A 23,382-nucleotide genomic window follows, 5' to 3' on the forward strand; every position below is an offset into this window, starting at 1 on the left:
TCAGCTCATACCCAGCAAGGTCTGGCCTGTTCATCTGCAAACTGAGGGAAGGTGCAATATTCAACAAATGGTTTGTCTGTTGCTTGGTTTATAGCCAAAGAGTTTTGCCATCTAGTGGGACTTATGGCAAATTGCATCACTTAACAGTTCAATTCTACACAGAAGTTACTGCCTGACTTCAGTGGACTTGGAAGGTTGTTACTAGGGCTGACAATTCGGTTCGGCCCGAACTGAAAATCAGCCGAATTTCCCTTGATTCGGCGGTTTTTAGTTCGGACGGATCCGAACTCAAAACTGGCGGGCAACCGGGGGGGCCGAATTCAGCGAGTTCGGGAGTTCGGCGAATAAATTCGGCCAATTCGGCCTTCAGTAAGCAGCATAACCGTCAGTAAGCAGCATTCTCCTCCCCCGGCCAATCGGTGGCCAAGCTGGGTCTTCTTCTGGCCAATCAGTCAGGATTGAGTGCTGGAGGAATCAGCTGATGTGCGGCCGGCCGGGGAAAGAGAGAGAGAGAGGGAAATCCTCATGTGTGTGTGAGGGGGTGCTTGTGCACATTCGCTCCTTTCCGTGGCTGCAGGGGGCGTATTTTTTGGGGTACCGACCCCAAACTTTCAGGGGATATTCAGACAGGTTTTTTTAAGAGACCACCCAAGTTTTGTAAACATTGGGTCAGTGGGTCCCGAGATATGGGCTCCCCCCCTTTTTTCTTTCCATGGCTGCAGAGGGCGCATTTTTGGGTGTGCCGACCCCAAACCTTCAGCGGAGCATCAGACTAGGCTTCTTAAGATACCCCCCAAGTTTTGTAAACATTGGGTCAGGAGCCCCCGAGATATGGGCTCCACCCCTTTTTCCTCTCCCCCCTTTTCCATTTTCGTGGCTGCAGGGGGCGCTTTTTTGGGGGTTCAGCCCCCAAACTTTTGTCATAGCTTCAGAGAATCCCTCTTAAGAGACCACCCAAGTTTTGTAAAGATGGGTTCAGTGGGGGCTGAAATATTGGCTCCCCCCCCTTTTCTCTTTCCATGGCTGCAGGGGGCGCATTTTTGGGTGTGCCGATCCCAGACTTTCGGCGGAGCTTCAGTCAAGGCTTTTTAAGAGACCACCCAAGTTTTGTAAACATTGGGTCAGGGCCCCCCGAGATATGGGCTTTCCCCTTTCCCCTATTGGGATGAATGGATCACCCTCGAGAGATGCATACATATGGATCTTATATTGGATACAAATGGAATCATATTGGATTACCCAGCCTCCCAGCCCCTCCTGCTGGAACAGAAGACAGCCACAGTAAGACCCCTTTGGGGGCTTTAATCTATATTTTTTCTTTTCTGTGTGTGTGGGGGGGGGAAAGCAGAGTCTGTGTGTATGTGTGGGGAGGGAGCAGTTTCTGTGGGTGGGGGGGGAAGCCAAAGGGGGCTTTTGCCGGTTCTGCCTGGGGTGTGTGTTCCCCCTCCAGTCTCTCTCTCCCTGGTTTGAGGGGGGGCTTCATTTTTATTCTTCAGGTTTTTCCTCATTCATAAGATCAGTTAGGTTATTGATGCTTGCTCAAAACTGGTTTTCAAATGGTGACTTAAAGAATGCATCTGCCTGGTCCCAAGTCCAATGCAAAAGGAGACATTCCACCCCTCCTGCTCATTATGCATAGCTAGCTGCCTCTGTCCCTTTCCATGGTATGCAAACTCCCAGGTGTCAGGTGTTGCTATGCACTGTTGCAAAGGTTTTGCATTGCGTGCTTGTGTTGCTTTGCAGTTGTATTGTTTTGCAAAATTCTTCACACCTGCCCCGCCCTTTGCATATTTGCAAAGGGGTTGCTCTGCAGTTGTGTTGCTTTGCAAAGTTCTTAGCACCTGCCCCGCCCTTGCTCTCATCAGCTGTTTGTCGGGCCGGGAGCTTTGTGCATGGGCGGCAAGCTCTGCGGAGAGATCCACATTAAGGGTGGGGGGGACCCCTTTCAGGGCCCATATCTCAGCCCCCCCTGACCCAATCTTTACAAAACTTGGGGAGTCTTTCAATATACGTCCTTTGAAACTCTGCTGAAAGTTTGGGACCTCTAAGCCCAAAAATGCCCCCCCCCCAGAGCCGCGGAAAGGCGCGGTTGTGTTTTTAATGGCTTTATTCGGCCGAATTTTTTTCCCGAACTTTGAATTCCCGCCGAATTGAACGGATCCGAAGTGGGGGAGTTCGGACTTCGGCACGTACCGAACCCACAAGGGCCAAATTCGGCCGAATCCGAACTGTACCGAATTTTTTTTTTTGACAGCCCTAGTTGTTACTCCGTTTAGGATTGCACTGTTAATTCCTTTTCAGCTTATCATGGTCTGCTGTTTATGTGACAAAATGTAGTTTTGTAATGCAGTTTTGCTTAATCATGCATTTCACAGTTATTTAATTCAGACAAAATGAGAGAAGTTTTACTTACCAATTAGCCTTTTAAGAACAGTAGGAGCAAGCTTTCACAACATACACCATCAGTTGTTTTTGTGTCTTTGCGGGGGGGGGGGTTGCTGTCAAGTCACAGCTGACTTATGGCAACGCCATAGGATTTTCAAGGCAAGAGATGTCCCTGATATTCCTTGGAGGTTTCCCATCCAAATACTTGCCAGGGTCGACCCAGCTTAGCTTCTGAGATCTGACGAGATCAGGCTAGCCTGGGCTATTGAGGTCAGGGCCCAACAGTTTTACCAGATGCAAGGAAGAGTTTGGTGATACTGTAAAGACTAATGAGTTTGTTATGGTATAAAAGCCTCCTTTCAAAAACTGTATTATATCATGGCTGGAGCTTCCTTTTAAAATATCTCCTACAGAAGTATCATGAATTGCACTGGAAACTTTCCATTATATTTCTAAATATAGTAGGGTACATTACGTTAAACTTCAGTCTACATCAGGGGTGGGGAACGTCAGGCCCAGGGGCCGTATAAGGCCCGTGAAATCATTTGGTCTGGCCCTTCATGGGTCCTGGTATATTCCTAGCTCAGAAGGATGCTGCCCTGCCTGAATCTCTTGGGCCCAGCTGGGGACAGCAGAGCTCAAAAGCCAGTCGCTCTATGTGGCAGACACTCAGAGCCATCTCCGGTCATGCCTCTTGGCTAAATGTTTGACCAAATATAGCAGGCTAATTTTTAAGTTGATAATTTTGTATGGCCCCCGAATAATGTTATAAATATCCAAATGGCCCTTGGCAGAAAAAAGGTTCCCCATCCCTGGTCTACATTGTTAGAGCTTGGCTTTTTTTTTCTAGCGCCAACCTCATCAGATTCATAGATTTAATTATACATGGATACAGTAAAAAAATAGTTTTTTTCACCATGCTGAAAATTTGACTTTGGCCAGAGCACAGGTCACATGTTCCCTACATACCAAAACATTAACATGCCAAATTCTTCTTCTAGGGAACAGCACTGAATTTTGCTTGTACTGGTTTCCCTAGTGTGCATTCTAAACTGAGCTCCAGTTTATCTAATGTAATTTATATTTGTTGTGCCTTGCCTTATCTGCTTTCTAAGGCTCTTTGCTACCCAAAAGGTAATAGAGATAAATGTAATGGTTGTAGCGGAGGCTGTCTGGGAGCCCCCTACAAACTGTTCTTTCTGGCAAAGCTTCATGGCTGACTCCCATCCAGGCATTTAACTGATACCTGCTTAGTTTTAACAACTTTGATTTATTCGCTGCTTTGCATAGAACAACCCATTTACCATAAAAGGAAATGGATATACATACCCTGAGACGTTATGCAACATGCCAAGCTGATGGAGTACCTAAAAGAAGAAGAGTTGGTTTTTATATGCCGTCTTTCTCTACCACTTAAAGACGAATCAGCCTGGCTTCCCCTCTCCACAACACACCCTGTGAGGTAGGTGGGGCTGAGAGAGCTCTAAGAGAGCTGTGACTGGCCCAAGGTCACCCAGCTGGCTTCATGTGTAGGAGCGAGGAAACCATCCCAGTTCACCAGATTAGCATCTGCCTCGCCAAACCACCACTCTTAACCACTACACCATGACAAGGCGCATTGGCGCCTACAATGGAAACATAAAGAGGCAGAATTCTTTGGATTGTAAAATAATTGGACATGGGCTGCTTCTGCATGAAAAAGCTGTTCTGGTTTTTCTTGATTGCTGCCCCACTTCCACTGAAGCTCACCGACAACTCTGCTTCCTCACAGAGGCCTTCCTTCTCTTTTTCTCTGCTTTTTTCTTAGTTTGTGTCTCGGGCTTTCCCTTTCATACTTGGCACTCTTGTCATGCTGAGGGTGGCAGCATGCCACCCTTTCCCCCCCCTCTTTTGCGCAGGCTTTATATCAATATGGTGGAATACCGTGGGGGCTAGTTGCTTTTCTGTGATATATCACTAGCAGACGCTTTATTAAAAGGAGGAAACTGTGGGTGCCCACCGGGGAAAAGAAAGATCAAACACAAAGCTGTCAAAATGTGCTGCATTTGTTAATATCCCTGCCAGAGGAAAGAAAGCTGTGAGAAGGGGTAACTGGAATCAATAACCCATGTATACCAGGACAGTCTAGATGAAAACTCTCAAATGAGGAGGCAGTTGTATAATTAAAATATGGTTTTATTAAAGAATAAAAATAGTAAAACAAGAAATATATTTTAAGCAATAAACATACGCACACAAAGCATACAAGAGCTGACCAAGAGAAAAGGGAAGAAGTTGGATAGGGTTTTAGGAATGGATGATAGTTACCAGTCTTGAAGGGACGTCCAGGGAAAGCAGCACTGAAGAAGAAAACAGCCAATATGCAAGATGCTTATTTCTCGAATGCACTTATATTTTTTCCTGGATAATAGCCATAAACAAAAGTTACAATGTAGTCTGCTTGATTAATCTTTTAAGATGATGTTTTTATGTTATCTCTCTTCTTTTTATCATCAGACAGATTCCCTTTATTCTTGCCTACCCCTTTTCCCCTTCTGTACCCTTATTATAAAAATAAAAAAGAAGAAAACAGCCAGCATTTCCAGAGGAAAAGGAAACAGCCCACACACAAGTGGAGGTGCGCGTACGAGTCCAGAATATACATACTCTGAATGGCCAAAGGACCAATATTTATACTCCAAAATGAGTCCTGAGGCAGTATGAGGTAAGCTGGCAGGAAAGCCAGAGACAAAAAAAATGATTGCTTTTCTGGGATTCCAGCAAAAAGATTGGAGAGGTTTCACAATTCATCAGGACCCAAGAGAATGCCTGGGCTATTCTCTTGAATACTGATTGATTGCTGGGATGGCTGAAGGTAGGGTAAGGAATGATCTGCTCGAAGCACTGATTAAATCACCTTAGGGTGCCACAATGGGGATTAGCTAGCCCCATTGTCCAGCCAGGCACACCTTAGGGCCAGGGGGAAAGTACAGCGGTCAACCACCTTTCCTGCCCAGGCTTGACGCACAAGATGGATCCCAAAACTCTCTGAGAGACATCCATTTTGTGGGAGCAGTGTCTTGCTCTTATGCCAGTATTTGGCTTCTGTGCCTTCATGGCACCCCTTAGCAGGAGGAGAGGTCTGACTGCTTGCAGTGGGGCGGGGCAGAGAAGTAGACAGATGTAGGCAGCACCTTTAAAAGCACAACAAACATAAAAGACTACAAAAACCACTTCAGGCGCATTCCTTCTGGAAACATGGGTGCAAAGGTGATCTGGAAAAAAGGGGGAAACAAACTAGAGTGTTTGTGTGTGCTTTTGTTCAATGTAAAAGCCTTTGTTCAATGTGGAAAGAGATGCAGTTTCCCCTCACGTCTGGTGTTGAACACCAGGCATTTGGGGGATATTTTGGTCCTCATACTCCTAGTGTTTTAAAGTCAGGAGATTGCTGGAAGTCAGGAGATTGCCTCATGACTCTGGTTTGTTTAAACCAAAGGGTTATATTCAGTGTATACCCATAACTGATTTTGGTGGGGGCTAGAGGGGTAGGTAACAGACTGACCATTGAGAGCCAGATTCAAGTCTGTACTTGGCGATGAAGTTTACTGGGTTCCTATGGACCAGTTACTTGCAGCCTAATGTACCTTGTGGCATTGTTGGGATGACACCTCAATTTGGGCCACCCTGTGCTCCATGGATGAAAGGTAGAATCAGAGTATATGTATAGACAGTAAATGTGCAGACCAGTTAGGCCAATAAAATGCATCATCTGTGGTTCTTATTCTGTGAGGATCAAAGTAGCAGCTTAGACTCTGATGTACTTTTATTCTAGTTCTGAATGACCACAGTTCAGCAGCTGGGACAAATCAGCTGTTTAAAATTTGCTGAGAGTCTGTTTTAAAGTAAGTATAATTATGTACCTCAGGTAGCCAGCTCAAGGTTGACTCAGCCTTCCATCCTTCCGAGGTCGGTAAAATGAGTACCCAGCTTGCTGGGGCCAAAATGTGGATGACTGGGGAAGGCAATGGTAAACCACCCCATAAACATAGTCTGCCTAGGAAACTTTGGGATGAGACATCACCCCATGGGTCAGTAATGACCCAGTGCTTGCACAGGGGACTACCTTTACCTTTATAATTATGTACCTACCAGATGAATTTGAGATACAGGTTCAGCATCCTTTGTCCAAAATGACTGGGACTAGAAGTACTTCGGATTTGGGGTTTGTTTGTTTTTTTCAGATAAGGGATACTGAAGAGCTGGAGAGCTGTAGGTAATGCCTGTATCAGCCCTCTGAGGCTTGTGCTGCACAGCCGTGGGTCAGACTGCCTGCCTGCCTGCATCCTGCCTCATCCTTCTCCAGCCCTGTGGTTTAGCTGTGTCCTCTCCTGTTGCTGCCTCCCTGAGCCACCTGCACACCTGCTATTCCAGGACCGGAACCAGCGACCTGTTTGCCTGTACTGGTCCTGGCTTCCTGGGGCTGTGGGCATCAAATTCACTGCAGCCAGGAGAGGGTGGGCAGTGTTTCCTCCTTCCCTCTGTTGGCCTCTCCTCTGCTCTCCTCCTGTTGCCAATCTCAGTAGGTTTGGGAGGCTGCGTTTTGCCAGGTCCAGGGGTTTAGGTGGTGGGTCAGGCTCCTTCCTGTCGGCTGATGGGGTCTGCACCCTGTCTGGGCTTCGGGGGCCCTGACCCAGTCTTTTCTGTCTGGGACTTACAAAAAGTCCAGATTTTGGAACATTCCGGTTTTTGGAATTCCGGATAAGGGATACTCAACCTGTGCCACCAAAAGTTGGCTGGCTTGGTATATAATGTTGTGTGTTATATATTTATACTGTGTGATAACTGCCTTGTCTCTTCAAGTTAGCAATCACATATATTCTTTCTGCAATGTACCTGTGCCAGCACCATCAGAAACCTGTGCTTTTTTCCCCCTCTGATGAGGCAGTTCCTAGCGGCGAAGTCAATTTATCAGAATAAAGCACAGGCAAGCTGGCTTCAAGAAGACTCCTCAGTTGATTTCTAGATTGGATTAAGCTTTCCCCTTCGTTGCCTATTGACTTGTTGTGCCGCAATAAATTATACAAGGGATTCCAACCATGTGGAATCATATTCAAGGCACAGTAGTTAGGTAATTTGCCAGCTGTTTATGGCAGCAGAAAGAAATTGGTTTGGTAATCACAAACCCACAAGTACCCAATGCAGAATATGATTTTGCCAACTTTTGGGCTGTATGGTCACAGAAAAGGGCAGGTTGGGACTGTCTACTATGATTCAAGATACTATATTTATTTAGAAAATATCTAAGCTTTCACTCAACATAACCTGTGTGAGGGGAACCCCCATATGGGTCCAATACAAAGTTCTCTGGTAAGAAGGGATGGTTGTTTGGGGAGGGAAGTGACGTTCTAAACCGGAAGTGATGTGCGCGCATCAACGCTTGCATGCTTTTACACAACAGCCTCCCGCCGGAGGAGGACCTGGCAACCCTAACAACCACATGGGAACATGCCATGGGGAAGTAAAGCTGTGTGTGGAGGGCTGATTTGGACTGGATCGTTTGATATGCCCTTTATCTCGAATAAGAATTTAGTTGTAACCCCCTGCTTTGTTCTGCACTAGAATCTATACAACTGTGTGCATCTGCAGCGCCAGATGGATGCCATCTCAGAATGGAGCCATGCTGGAAGGCCATGCTGCAACAATTGAACTCAGTTCCTAAGCACAAGTTCCAACATAGCTTTATCCATTCATAAACGGAGGCTGTCTGCCATCTCTCTTATCCCGTCATGTATTGCTAACTCTAGTAATGTGTAATCTGATATGAGAATGATGTGCAGTTTTATTGCCTAACTGGCTGCCAGCAAAACCATCTCGAACATAAGAGGTAACTACTTCCAGTTTGTGGCGTCTGTTTTATGTATTTTATGTGCCTGGGTTGGAAAACAAAGCTAGTACTTAGTTGTAATAGAGTAGATGGGCTCTGCAGAATTGTGCTTGGGGCAGTAACAGATGGCACAGATTCAGATGTTCAGTTTAGCAAGACCTGCAGTACTTAACAGCAACGCAGCTGCATTAAAAGACAAAAGCTCAAATGAGGACAGCCATACAATTTACCTAGCTTGAGCATATGCACTTCTTCACATTCCCATGTGTCGATGAGATCTGAAAATTCCTGGTAATGTTGTGCCACAGTTTACACTGCCCGGTCCAGTGAACAACAGGCATCAGATAATGTATCACTATGATATAACATACAAATAAATTCACTTTGCAGAACATATTTCCACTAACAACGGCTATAATCTTCCCTTTTACTGAAATGGCATTCCTAGACCACGGGAATGATGAAAATCTTTATGACTACTATGCCACAGCTAAATTTTCCCTTAAAGCAACAAGCATGAATCATCCACTTCCTGTGCCATTCCTTTACCCTATCTCTCCAGATATTTCCTTTTGGGGGAGAGACATGTTTTCTTCCTCCCCTCTCATCCTTTTTTTGTAAGAGGTGTTGTTTCTTTCCCCCCTTTGGCCCAGTGAAGTACCACCTGTCAATCTCCCCCTCCCAGGCATGGTTTTACCAAATAGTACAACATCTGAGGAGTGAACAAGCAAGCAATGGGGTAACCTAAGGGAGACATTCCTGTCATGCCAGATCTTAGGGCCATACTTGGCATAACTGCATATAACCACACCCCACTACCATCACTCAGCTCACAGTGACAGATGAAACTATCTAGCTGTGGCGGACTTTGCCTTTAGGAGAAGGAACTCCAACCACAGTGCCCATCTAGGGCAATCCATATCCTTGCTTCAATTGTGACCTCCCCCGTCTCCATTCGAACTGCAGTGTTGGAGACGCTGGGAGGGACTTGTAAAACAGCTCTCAGGAATTTGGATTGGATTTTCTCCATCATGGAGTTGTTTGCTGTAGTAATGAGTGGCGCCCCATATAACATTTGGGAAAGGGTTTTAGCTTTAAATAACTTGACAGCAGCTGTGACTGAACGTCCTCCCTTAGTCCAGAAAAAAAATTGTATAGCTGTGGCACTTTTTGGGGCATTCACGGAGGCATGGGCTATGTAAGAATTTCTTGAGCCTGTTGCCTGAAAGACCACACCCAGGTATTTATAGCAGTGTACTTGCTCTATCTTAATCCCATTCAGACACCAAGAATAAAGTTTTGGCTTATTAGCAAAAACCATTACTTTAGTTTTTGAGTAGTTAACTTTGAGTTGATTATCAGCACAATAGGTCACAAGCAATAGGTGTTCTAGAAAGAAGAATGGCATCATCCGCATATAATAACAGTGGGATGTGTCTATCCACCAGTTTTGGGGGGTGCAACTCTTGCTTGTTTAAACATGATACCAAATCGTTGATGTAAAAATTGAACAAGCCATCTAAGTCAAACAGCACACTGTGGCTGGGGGAAAAACCTGTGGCTGTAGAGTTCCATCGGTTTGTCTTGTAATCATTTTTGCATCTGTGCGGTAGATGCAATCGGTTCTCCCTTGGGATCACGCAGAGTCATTGATTTCAGCGGAGTTAGAAGGGGTGCAATTCTGTTTAGGACTGCACTGTAGATGAGCCCAGGGAAGGAATTAGGGTTCATAAGTCGGTGCAAAAATCTGCATGCAAGAATTAACGTTGATAACATCGATGTAACAACAGTAACGTATTTAAAGTGTTTATTTACAAATCCTAGTGAACTGCTCACACTTTATTTAAACAATTGGCTGTGGAGCTGTGTGCAGCAACAACAGCTCAGAGCGAGGGGAGAAAACTCCTATTAGGCTGTATAGGAAAGTGCATAGGTGAAATGCACTGCTTGAATAAGCAAAAAGCAACCCAATGAACAGGATTGAGATGTTTGCCAACAGCAGAATTGACCCAGTGGTAGATCTACTATGAAACTAATGAAGCTTAAGCTTCAGGGCCCCTAAACCAGGAGAAGCCCTGAAGGAACTTTTTTTTTTTAATGAGTGAATTTTTCAACAAAATCAAAGGAGTTTTTTTAAGTGTTCGTTATTAAAATAAGGCTATTTTAGTGATAGAATCATATGCCAATGGGTTGAAATACTTAATATTGACCTTCAAATATGCTCTAATGCCCATTTCATATGGCCTCAAAATGTCCCTGTAATTGGTCAAATTTCAAAATTTTCTCGAGTGCTTGCAGCGCCCGAACCCCTAGCTGTATGGGCTAGCCAAGCTCGCCATATTCATAGCCTACATTTTGGCAGCTGGATCCTCAAATCCTTCAATGGTGCATGGCTTAGTAGTTCTGCAGCTCAGCTCTTGGGCTAGAGCCAATCGGAACTATAAAAAGACATCTGAATTCTCAATTCAGGCTGCACTCGTCTCGCTTGTGCATTTTAACACCCAAAATCAGATTTTCACCTCTGTATCCTAACGAGCCCCCTCTGATGACCTTGTACCTCTCTATTAGAGAATGAACCAATACATCTGCCATAGAACAACTCCACTGAAAAAGATAACAGCGGTTACCCAGGCCTACTTGCTGGTTGAGAAGGGACCCCTATAACAGTTCAAGCTTCAGGGTCCCAAAAATGTAGGTCGCCCCTGAATTGACCCACAAAAAACTGACTCCCTGCTTGTGGCTGGCAAGCAGAACATGAGCCAAACCACCCGGTTCTCAGCATAGGCTTAGACCTACCGCATACAAAAGGAATCTGCATGATTGCCATGACATTTCTAGACCTGAGCTGCATCAGTTTTCATATGTTATTTATTTTGCTGCAGTCAAGTTTCTAACTGTAGGCTTCATAAAGAATAAGAGTAGCATTTTGTTCCTAGCCTCTGCACATTTATTGGTCATCAGTTGAAAGTGTGGATTACTTTTGCACTTGAACTACATCCAGAGTCATACATCCCCCCTTCCTCCCATTTTCTTCATCATCAGCATACTTTCATTTTATTCTTCCTGTCATCTTGGTCCAGTCCTCTATCAAAATTCAGGATGGCTTCCAGCAAGCTGAGAAGAAAGAAGAAAATAAATCTTAACCAGCAACAAAAACCCATACACTAGCTGGCATTTTTCCCCCATTTGATTGATAGGAGTCATCTAGGCAGAGAAACATATTTTACTGTTTCTACTACAGGGTTTATAGCACCCTTCTTTTACTGGAAGGGCATTGCTGATGGTCTGTCAGATTGCCTGCGAAAGGAAGTCCATCATGTTTCTCAGGTGTGCCATCTAGGGTGAATTTCGACAGTTCCTTCTGGAGTCCCTTCCACGAGAGGATTAATCATAAAAAATCCTTTCAGGACACCTTGTGTCCTAGTTAATTTTATTTCCCATCCAAACCAACAAGTTGTGAGGAAACCTGGCTGATAGAGCCATTCATCTCTGAAGCGGCTCCGTTTAAACTTAAATTCTTCAAGCCCCTGTGATTCTTTGCTTGACCAAATACCTTTCAGTCGATTCTTTTAACAAAGCCTTTTCTTCTTTATTGCCTCCAGCTTCAGAGTTTTTTTTTAAAAACCCTATCTCTCTAGCATTGCCCAGGGCAAGGGAAGTAAAAGTTTGCTCTGCAAATATAATAAAAAATAAAAGTTGATCTCATAAAGGACTCCATGACCATGACTCCATTTTATAACAACGTCATAAAACCTTATGGCAGACACCTGACATCACTGATCTACAGGCATTTCTCTATAAAATCGCAGAAGTGTGACAATGTGGAAATCTGCCTTGGGGAAGAGGAATCTAAATTTAGCGGAGCTCAGAATCTGAAGTGGCGCCCACGGATAACTCTTCTCCACCGAAATCAAAAGGACTGAAAGGTGTTTAACTCTGTCTGCCCTTCATCTTTATGAACATGTACTTGAGAGCAAGTCCCACAGAGAGTAATGGGACTTGTGTGCAAAGGATCAGGCTTTGGGATTGCTACAGCAAATCAGCGTTCTTGTCGCAATTCATCTCAGTTTTCTTTCCCGGTGTCCTGGAAGAGAGAGGTGTCAAAGTAAACAGGAGTCTTCTGGTACCTCAAAGGCAAACAAGTTTTTATTCAAAGGGTGATTCCATGCAGGGGCTATTCTCTGAAGCCACATGATTGCTGTTCCAACTCTGGAAGCCCAGCCAGATGACTGCAGGCCATGCACAATGTACGTTGCGTCCAGTGCCGGATTTAGATGAAGAGAGGCCCTAGGCTATTCCACTTGTGAGGCCCCTCCCAATCCCCCTCCCTCATGGCTAGAGGCAGATGGAAGAAAGTTTTAAACAACATTCAGTGAAGCCGAGGATGATGACAGGAGTTTAAAATATCGCAATTCACAATTCCTCCTCTAAAGGACATATAGGGTTGCCAACCTCCAGGTACTGAAGAAAACAAAAACAGCACAAATTTCCAATGCAATTAAATATATTAAGTGCAAAGAGGTGTACAGTGAAAACACATACAACAAACAATACACAAAATACAAAGGATCAAAAAGATAAGTACTAAATGTTGTTGCTTATCAATGACTTGACAATTTCTTTTACAGAGTTCAAACTTCCAGGTAAGTGCAATTGTCCAAGCGTTTTGAGGACATATGAACAACTAGAACAGCTGGGAAAGATGAAGATGGACGTGTTGTCTAGATCGTTATTCACGTTTCGCCAAGGCTTCATCAGCTGATCAATTTCTCAATAAGAATTCTATACAAATATATGACCATAATAGGTACAATTCCAACTGCCCGCAGGCTAAATGATGAATCAATGTAAGTAAGAATCATCCTTACATTGATTCATCATTTAGCCTGAGGGCAGTTGGAATTGTACCTGGCCGGCGGGCAAAAGAGGGCCAGGCAGAGGAGGGGGCGCGCACGACCCACACGCTGCACCAACGTCACTTCTGGGTTTACTCAGAAGTGACGTTGGCGTGTCACACACCCCAGCCACGCCCCTCGCAAACCTTTGGGGAGGGGAAAGACCTCAGCAGGGATGGAGTTCTCTCAGAATTACAACTCGTCTCCAGACTACAAAAATCAGTTCCCTGGAGAGGAATTATACCCTGCTGAGGTCTTTCCCCTCCCCAAACCTTGCCCTCCACAGGTTCCACTCCCAAAATCTCCAGGAATTTCCCAACCTGGAGTTGGCAACCTGACAGCAGCAGCAGCCAAAGATTGTACCCTTTTAATGAGATGTGACTGCCTAGTCCCTTTGAAATCCCATTATCCGATTTTGTAATCCTACTGGAATATCATTGCAGTATTTCTAATACCCATAGGCTGGAACTCAGTTTCCAATTCTCCCTCATTCTATTGTCTTTTACAGGCCTCCGCCCAACAAAACTGGATGCACAGTGTTTTGCAAGTGGGTTTCACAACATCAAACATATTAGGTATAAGAAAGTCCCACTTTTTATAATACATCTGGCGACTGGCAACCCTGCAGGTGTTCACTGCAGCGTCATCTAAAGCTACACCCACATGTCATTAGAAATGACTATGTCATTGTGCTATAGCAATAATTCACAACTGGATTTTCCTGTGGGGATTGTTAGTAGGAGCTGGTTGTGTGCGAGGGGGAGAAGGAGGCTGCTTCACAATAAAATCCACATGAGGCTTGTTGCTTTATGAAAAGAAAGGATATATTCTTTATTGTTAGGGTTGCCAGGCCCCTCTTTGACACCGGTGGGAGGTTTTTGGGGCGGAGCCTGAGGAGGGCAGGGTTTGGGGAGGGGAGGGCTTCAATGCCATAGAGTCCCAATTGCCAAAGTGGCCATTTTCTCCAGGTGAACAGATCTCTATCGGCTGGAGATCACTTGTAATAGTAGGAGATCGCCAGCTAGTACCTGGAGGTTGGCAACACTATTTATTGTTAAAGAAATCCATACCATGATCAGAAAGGCAAGACAGTTAGAATGCCAAACTATGAGATGCAGAGAGGTTCAGAGAGTACGCATTGCCCTCTTGAAGGTCGGAGAAAGAGAGAGAAGGGAGCCAGAAGGATGGAAGTCCTTAATAGTTATCTGGGTAGCAAAAAGATAGCAGCAGAACAGACAAGGAAAAAGAAACCGAAGGATCTCATCTCTCCAGCTTCCTAGCTCAACTGCTAGGATTGCCAGCTCCAGGTTGAGAAATACCTGGAGATTTTGAGGGAGGAGCCTGAGGAGGGCAGGACTTGGGCAGGGGAGGGACTTCAGTGGGGCTTAATGCCATAGAGTCCACCTTCCAAAGCAGCCATTTTCTCCAGGTGAACTGATCTCTGTTGCCTGGAGATCAGTTGTAATAGCTGGAGATCTCCCACCGCCACCTGGAGGTTGGCAACCCTATCAAGTGCCCCCTGTACAGTACTGGTATACTTGGTACAAAGAGCCATTGCACTGTCCTTCACTTCCAACATGGACAAGGCAATCCGGTCGCAAGGTTTCAAACCATTTGATGTGGGTCGCAACAGAAGTTTGACAGTGAGGCCACCATCTAGCAAACCTCTGTAGGTGCATGGATGGCTGTGCAGAGAGCTGTGCTATTCTTCATTCTCCTGGCCCTACATAAACGCACAGACACTCACAGGAAAAGCCTATCGCAATCTGTTCTGAAACACCCCAGATATCGAACATGATTTCAAAAGCTGCCCGAGTGCTATTCGAAGTAGAAGGGTCGGATATAAATCTTACAAATAAACAACTTACGATGCGTCAGGGGTGGGAAGAGAAACTCCTACTGCCCATTTGCATCTAGTCATGTGATCCTTTGGTCACATTATGAGAAGGCAAGAGTCACTGGAAAAGACAATCATGCTAGGAAAAGTTGAGGGTAGCAGGAAAAGAGGAAGACCCAACATGAGATAGATTGACTCAAGAAAGGAAGCCACAACCCTCAATTTGCAAGATCTGAGCAAGGCTGTTAAGGATAGGATGTTTGGGAGGACATTGATTCCTAGGGTCGCCATGAGTCAGAAACGACTTGATGGCTCTTAACACACACATGTGGTTCTACATTTGGAAGCCACTATTAAGAGGCAAAATCCACTCTCGCAGCCTCGTTTCCAAATCAAGCTTAATGTTAATTACAGTTGACATACAGAAGAGAAAGCGGTTTAAATATTTGATGGCAGAACGAGGCATTCAAACACTTTTCATTATTCTCCGATTAAAAATTAAATGGGATTCTCAGTACTTTTATCTTTATTGAGTGTATTTGTTGTAAATATCATTTATTTTCGCAAACATTTAATGAGGGCCGACTGCTGCAGTGTAATTTCTCCCCTTTATTTTTTTGTTTGTCACGATTGCAACATAGCATATGGTAATACAAATACATAACATCCCAACTCAATCAGGAAGGATTTAGACTGTGAAGCTTGGAGGCTGATGAGGAATGTTATGAAACTCAATGGTTTCCATAGTCCGGCACCAGCATAAAAGCTGGCCCACAAAGGTATCGTTTTTATTTACTTTTTATTTTCTCTGTTGGAAGACTGACAAGGACAATTTTAATTTTTTTCCAAACAATTACATTCTAAGGAGGTGGGCTTCAGTAAAATCATTGGAAGAACGAAATTGTCATTGGAAGATCATTGGAAGAATGAAATTGTCTATAAATTTTGCGCAGTTGGGTTTTAAGAATACTGCAATTCTTCGAAATCCACGGCTTAGCTCCATTGTTACTCTTTTTAGTTATGGGGTTATGTTTGATACTGATTGGGATAGTTGAGAGATCAGAGCATCATACGACAGAAGCTTGCAGAAAGGTTCTGTATTATCAGTAAGGGCAGCCCTGAGGTCCAGGAAAGAATCACACCTAAAAAGGCATCTAGCTTCTTGAATGGTACAGTCATTCCAGACAATTTTAGGAAGTATTTCTAGTTCAATATTTGCAAAAACAGGGGGGCGGTGAGTCATAACAGAGTGACCCATATTGAGTGTCAAAACAAGAGGAAGATGATCAGTGATGATAAAATCTCCCACTTCAAAATTCAGAATACAGGGTTTCAGGGAAGAAGATATTAAAAAATAATCTATCACACTGTGACCTCTTGAGGAGATTAATGTAAGCTCACTGGCCTTGGGAAAGTCAGTTAGCCCATTCAGCCATAACCTATTAAATTGGTGGCAAAATTTAGTTAGGAAAGAACCTGCCAGATTGATGTTATTATCTTTTGAATATCTTTCATAAGAAAAAAAGGGGGAAAGGGGATCGTTTAAATTTAGGCCAAGGACTTTAAAGAAAACTGAAGAATCCTTCCCTACCCTCACATTGAAATCCCCTGCAACGATAATTTCAGTGATGGGGTATTTCCTTTCCAAATCCTCCATAAAGGTAGCTAAGTGATCCCAGTGCTGGGAAAGGGTATGTCTATCAAAAGTGGAGGGCACATACACATATTGGCGTGTGTTAAAAGTTTTATCCAGCCCAATAGCGAGTGAAAACAGCAGACTCAGCACGTATAAACCAGTGCTCTTTTATTTACAGTGACAAAGTGCTCCGCTTAGCATCTCCATTCCACAACTCCACACCAATACAAGTACTGTACAGAATATATACACATCTGGCTCTGTCCACAGCCAATCACCAGTAAGCTGCCTAGTTGCCAGGATTTAACCTGCACAGACCAGTTCGACCCAGATTTACTGCCAAGTCACTGAGCAGTCATGTGATGCCAGCTGTCACCTGGGTGTCACATAGATTACAGCAATCTACTTGCTATGAGTAGTCTGAACTTTCAACAACACATTCAAGATTATCATGGAAAAATTGTCAAAAGTAAGCTTAACAGCTTGCTCAGTATGACTATCAACGGGTAGCATATTAATACTACATTTAAGAAGCGAAGACACAAAAATAGATAGTCCAGCATGGGGGCGACCTCTTGAGTTGGTTCGGAAAGCTAGGGTAGAGAAAGAGTTAAAACCTTCTAGGTAGATCGCCGTTTGGGACCATGTTTCCTGGAGGAGCACAATATCAAAAGTATTCAAATAACATTGAAAATCCTTATCTCTAGCTTTATTCCTCCAGCCTGCAATGTTCCAAAAAATTATTTTTATAGCAGCAGGTGGAATGGGTGAGATATGTCAGTCTGCTAGAGAGAATAATTCTGGATACTTATTCGTATCCTGGAGTACACTGCCATTAACTGTACTCCTGTGGCATCTATGGGGTCCTGAGGAGGAACGCCTGGGTTTATGCTGAGGACACATCGCACAAAAGGAATCCTTCCTCACTCCCCTCCCTGTGCTTTCAGACAATATTCTTTTTGTTTTTGAATGGACAAAACTATTGCTCCCCATGTAGCGCAAATTTAGGCTACAAATATTTAAGCCGACAGTTAAATATTTAGTCAGCAGAGGGCACTTATCTCAGCTTTCAAAGGACAAACTTGACTATATTGATGAGTAAATTGTCTTTTTTTAAAAAGCTCAGAAAGACAAAATGCTTCAGAACAATCCCTGAAGGTTAAATGAAACATGCAGTAATATTAATAATCACTTTAATAAAAGCTTTAAAAACATTTCCTTTGCTTCTTTCTCTGTTGTGATTGGTTAAGCAGTTTTTGCACAGTTCCAAAAGTTAATATAATGTATTATAGTGAACAAAAAAAAAAATTAAGACTTCCAAACTTGTTTTCTAAAAAGAAAAGAGAATTATTGTGTCCAGGGGAGTCTTTAAGGGGTGGGGTATGGGGAGGGTTGCCAAAAAGTCTGGGGAAAATGTCCTACCTTTTTAATCCTCAAGCAATTTCATAAAAACAGAAAATTACACATATTGCATTTGGGATATAAAGTCTATCCCAAGCCAAATTCCATTGTATCTTGGAGAAGAAAATGTCCCACAAAACCAAAAATGTTTCAGTAGTCATTGAGTCTGACGATACCAAAACATCCAAAGATTAAAAACACATTTTCATGAGGCAGAATTTTTCCTTTGAGTATATGCATGACTCACACCAGTTTTGATGCTATATAAAGCTGTAATTTTTATTATCAGTTTGAACAGCATTGTTTTGAACCTCAGATATTAGAAACTAACACAAGCACAATGTTTTTTAATAAAAATATCTAATAGGAACCCTAACACTGTTTGCATCTGGGGTGGGGGTTTTTCTACTCCAATAACATATCTTTCTGTGGTGAAAAAATATGCAAGCTTTCCAGTTGTGGAAACCTATGGGCAAACGTTCACTTCATTGTTGCTTTGAGCCTTTGAAGCCAATCTTTCACAGCTGTTTTCTTGCCTGCTGTCTTAGGACAAGTGAAACAACATACACTTGTTGATGATGGTTTTTATATGCCGGCAGAGGGGCAAATTGCTGGGGGTTTGCCTGCCACCACCGGGCACCTGGCAACCCTACCTATGTTTGAGCCAGCTACGGTTCCCTATATATAAATGCTGGCCTCCCTAACACCCACTGGTATTTATTCCATCTGCTCGCCTAGTTGAAGTTTATGTTTTGTGTTTTACACTCTGTGTGTAAAGTGCCTTCAAGTCACAGCCGACTTATGGCGACCCCTTTTTGGGGGGGGTTTCATGGCAAGAGACTAACAGAGGTGGTTTGCCAGTGCCTTCCTCTGCACAGCAACCCTGGACTTCCTTGGTGGTCTCCCATCCAAATACTAACCAGGGCTGACCCTGCTTAGCTTCTGAGATCTGACGAGATCAGGCTAGCCTGGGCCATCCATTACACTCTAGAGGCGCTCATATGATTTTATAGGGCTATTTTAAACATTTTAATGCTTTTACGGATTAATAGGATTTTTATATTCTTGTAAGCCGCTCTGAGCCCGGTTATTAAGTGGAAATAATAAATAAATAAATATCAGCGAAGTGTCAGGACCGTATCCCTTGGCATGAGACCAATTACAACAGTTGCAAGCAGCAAATAATATTGGGCCTCAGCAGCTGACACGGCTCTTCCTGTCTGCTGGAATGCCAGGTTGGAAACTAGCCCAAGGTCACCCAGCTGGCCTACACACGAAGCCAGCTGGGTGACCTTGGGCCAGTCACAGCTCTCTTAGAGCTCTCTCAGCCTCACGTTCCTCACAGAGCGTCTGTTGTGGGGAGGGGAAGGGAAGGTGATTGTAAGCTGGTTTGATTCTGCCTTAAGTGGTAGAGAAAGTCGGCATATAAAAATCAACTCTTCTTCTTCTTCAAGAGAGAGAGAGAGAGAAATCCTCTCCCTTTCCTAAGTTTCCCCAAAATTCCTACCAATGCTGGGAAAGTTCCATAAAGAAGGGCATGTGTCCCCTAACACCACACTTTAACAGCAGACAATTAGTACAGTTTAGCTGTCCTGTGTTTGATTCAGTATATTTCTTTCCAAACATTAATGGTGTTCTGAGGCAGTGGTTCCCACTGTTATTCTCCCATCTGTACAGTGCAATGCATGATCAGATAACGTAAGAGGCCGAACCTCATTCAACAACCTAATGGAATGACTGTGGAATCTCATCCCATCATAGGCTTCGTCAGACAACTCAGGAATATTGCAGGGTTACTGGGCCAAGCAAAACAAAGTTGTCTGGATACACTTCTAGCACAAAAGCATGTTTTTAATAGTTTTGCTATTAAAATCAGCTTTTGAAGAAATAATTTTAGCATTCTTAGATGGAATGAAGCTTGAAGATGCTGCCTAGAATCTGAAAAGCTGCTTAGGCTTATGCAAAGGTCTTGTGCTTGCTCGTGGACTGGATTTTTCTTCTTCTTTGAACAGAGCTACACACAAAAAGAAAGAGAGACAAACTTTTTCTCAAACTCTTCTTGGCTCGAAAAGCAGTCATACTGGGGGAGGAGACAAGACCAGCAAAAGCAAGTCTCAGCTTCCCCTTGGGTTTATACAGATGTTGTCACCATTATTTGTACCCTAGCTCCTTTGTGTAAAAATGGAACAAGGAACAAAACAGCTGCTTTAAAACCCAACAGAAATCTAAAATTAAATCGATATATTTTCTAGACACACTTTACCGGAGGGCTTTTTGCTTTGTTGCTTCCATTGTCCACAGAACTACCAGACATTGCTTCAATATTCAAACCACACCCTTCTATGAAACTGACTCTCTCAATTCCCGTTTTGTGGGTTGCAGCTTTTTATGTTTATGTTTGCAGAACCAAGACTGGCACCAAGAGGAATATTTCAAACTTGCTGTCAGATGTGACATGAAAGCTGCCAATTTCCACCCCCCCAAGATAGCAAGAATAGGAGCACAATGAGAGAAAACTGGAAGGTGCTCTCGGCTCACAGATTGAAGGAAGAGACTATTGCTTGGACCTTCCTATATTATATCCAATTAAGGTGGTAGCACATTTGTCACTCACCAAGCTGTGTTTTAGCACTGCTGCTCTTTCGGTGTACTGAAAAATTTGATACAACAGGGCAGATCACATTTCTAGGGGAAAAAACATTAATTTGGTGTGTGAGAGTAACAGCCATAGGATGCAGAGTAGCTAAAGCAACTGGGGGGGAGGGATGTCTTGGGATTACACCCTATAAACAATCAATTGCCTTGTCATTACCAAAATGCATTTATTAATTTTTGCATCTTTCCCACTGCAGCAAATCTCATCTTCAATTATATAGTTTTTATTTTTTAGGCAAAAAAATGACATTTTGATCTGGCTGGAAGCAATCAAGTCATAGCTAGAAAGCGATAGTCTGAGGATGCTGGAAACCAGGTGTTGTAGTGTACTCAGGAATCAAGAAATAACTGGAAGGGAATCTTAGCATGCTTAGTGCGGTGCAAAAAACATTCATTTGTTGATTTGCAGGTAAACATTGTTGTTCATGCTCACATACAATACCAGCATGCTCAATAGCAGCAACTGAAGTCCTTTGACATTTTGTTACCCACTTTTTATCACATTTAGCCACCTCATAAAAAGTATTAAGTCAAAAGAAGAAGAAAATAGTAGAAAGATGAGAAACTGGCAGCAGGAATGTTGAGTTAAACATCCAGATCAATGAACATAATTGACCTTCTGTGTGTCATTTTTCATCTAATTATTGGGATATTAAAGTTGCACTAAAGAGAATCAATGACACTGACATAAATGCATCAAGATATTTTTGTAACAGACAAGGCTACCTAATTGTAAAATAGTATGAAGAGTATTTTTTTTATACCCTCCCCTCCGCAGTAGGTCAATTAAATGAGCAAACTTAGCAAGACACGTTTTAAATGCTGTGTCCTATAAATCAGACATTCTAGGAAAATGACAGTGGGATTTCTGCATAGAGGATTTCTGCGTAATCAGTGCCGCTATTCAAGTTGGGTCATTGCAAATTCATCCTTTGACTTAACATATTGAAGAGAAACTAGGAAGAAGCGATGATCCCTAAATGGACTGATAGCTTTTATTTACTTACATGATCTCCATTATTAAGGATCCAACAGTCCATGTGGGGGAATGGTCCGGCTGATCTGCTCCATTCAGCTCTCCAAGGCATCTAAGCACCAGTGGCTACCTGGCAACAGGCCATTTTCCTGGGCTGCCCAACCCTTAGAGGGGTGTTCTCACCCTCTTTCTGTACTGCTGCCACCAACTGGTTGTATTAAGAATTTCTCAAGAGGACCAGGGCTCACAGCTCCCTTTCCCACATTGCCATTCTAAACCCTTGATTTTGCCTGCATGTCCCACTGCCCATTGACGGGTTACAACAGCTTACCGCACATGTGCACTCCCAAGGAAACAGCGATTTACCAACTGATCTCCTCCCTTCCCTTGGCGCCTGTTTTGAATGGTGTGTTCAAACAGTGGAGGTCTACGTGGTACAGGGAATGACTACCAGCATTCAAAATATTAAAGAATTTATTAGAAGTAAAATCTCCACACACACACTCTGAGCACAGTATCGGATTGAGCAAGGAATACAAAGTTAAGGTGTAAACATGCAATTCCTCTATTCCATACTCTCTACATGCCTTAGCTGATCTTATTCTAAGGAAGGCTCTTTAATTTAGAAATGACAGAGTTCTAAAAACTTCCTATTATCATGGTGTCTTTGTCCAGGCTGCAAGCTCCACGTGGCAACAGCTACCATCAGCTGGAGCTCAGGCATGAGAACTCCTTCCTCCTGAAAAATTGAAAGACTAAAATCTACCCCTTTCCCTCCATGCAAAGGGATTTTATTATCTCCATTTGGCCACCCCCGTGTGTCAACCCTTTCCTGAAACCTGCAGTAAGATACAATCTAGTGCCTTGCACCCCCAAGTCTGTGTGCCTTCTAAGCATCAGTTGCCCAGTTAAGGTGTGAGCTGCTCATCTCATTAGCTCCAGCCAGAAAGTCTATTAGCATTTCCAAAGTTCTGATAGTCTTTGGTGGGGCTTGGGAGCAAATGACTTCCCCTTCCTGCCAGTCTCCAGCTAAAACTCAAGGCAGCAGGTTTATAAAGCTCAAACCGCCAAGGAAAATGCATTTCTCCAGTCCATACAATAATTACCCTTTAAATACCCCTTATACCTGCATTCAGGCACAAAGTTTATTGTTCTAACAGTATTACTTTACTTAAAGAATGTACTTGGGTTGATGAACCAACTCTTGATTAAGAGCGGTGGTTTGGAGCAGTGGACTGATATGGAGAACCAAGTTTGATTCCCCACTCCTCCACATGAGCAGCAGAGGCTAATCTGGTGAACTGGATTTGTTTCCCCAATCCTACACATGAAGCCAGCTGGATGATCTTGGGCTAGTCACACTCTCTCAGCCCTACCTACCTCACAGGGTGTCTGTGGTGGGGAGGGGAAGGTGATTGTAAGCCGGTTTGATTCTTCCTTAGGTGGTAGAGAAAGTCGGCATATAAAAACCAACTCTTCTCCTTCTATTCTCTCACAAGGTCCTGACACCAAATATATTGTTCCCCTTTAGGGTTGCCAGCCTCCAGATGGGGCCTGAGTTCTCCCAGAATTACTATTAATCTTCAAACTACAGAGATCAGTTCCCCTGGAGGAAAAGGCAGCTTTGGAGGGCAAACTCTATGGCATCACATCTTCACTGAGCCCCCCACCACACCCCCAGCACCACCTTCCTCAAAAACCGCCCCCAATTTGCCTGGCATTTCCCAAGTTGGC

The sequence above is a fragment of the Euleptes europaea genome, chromosome 8 (assembly GCF_029931775.1).
Source record: "Euleptes europaea isolate rEulEur1 chromosome 8, rEulEur1.hap1, whole genome shotgun sequence".
NCBI classification, from domain to species: Eukaryota; Metazoa; Chordata; class Lepidosauria; order Squamata; family Sphaerodactylidae; genus Euleptes; species Euleptes europaea.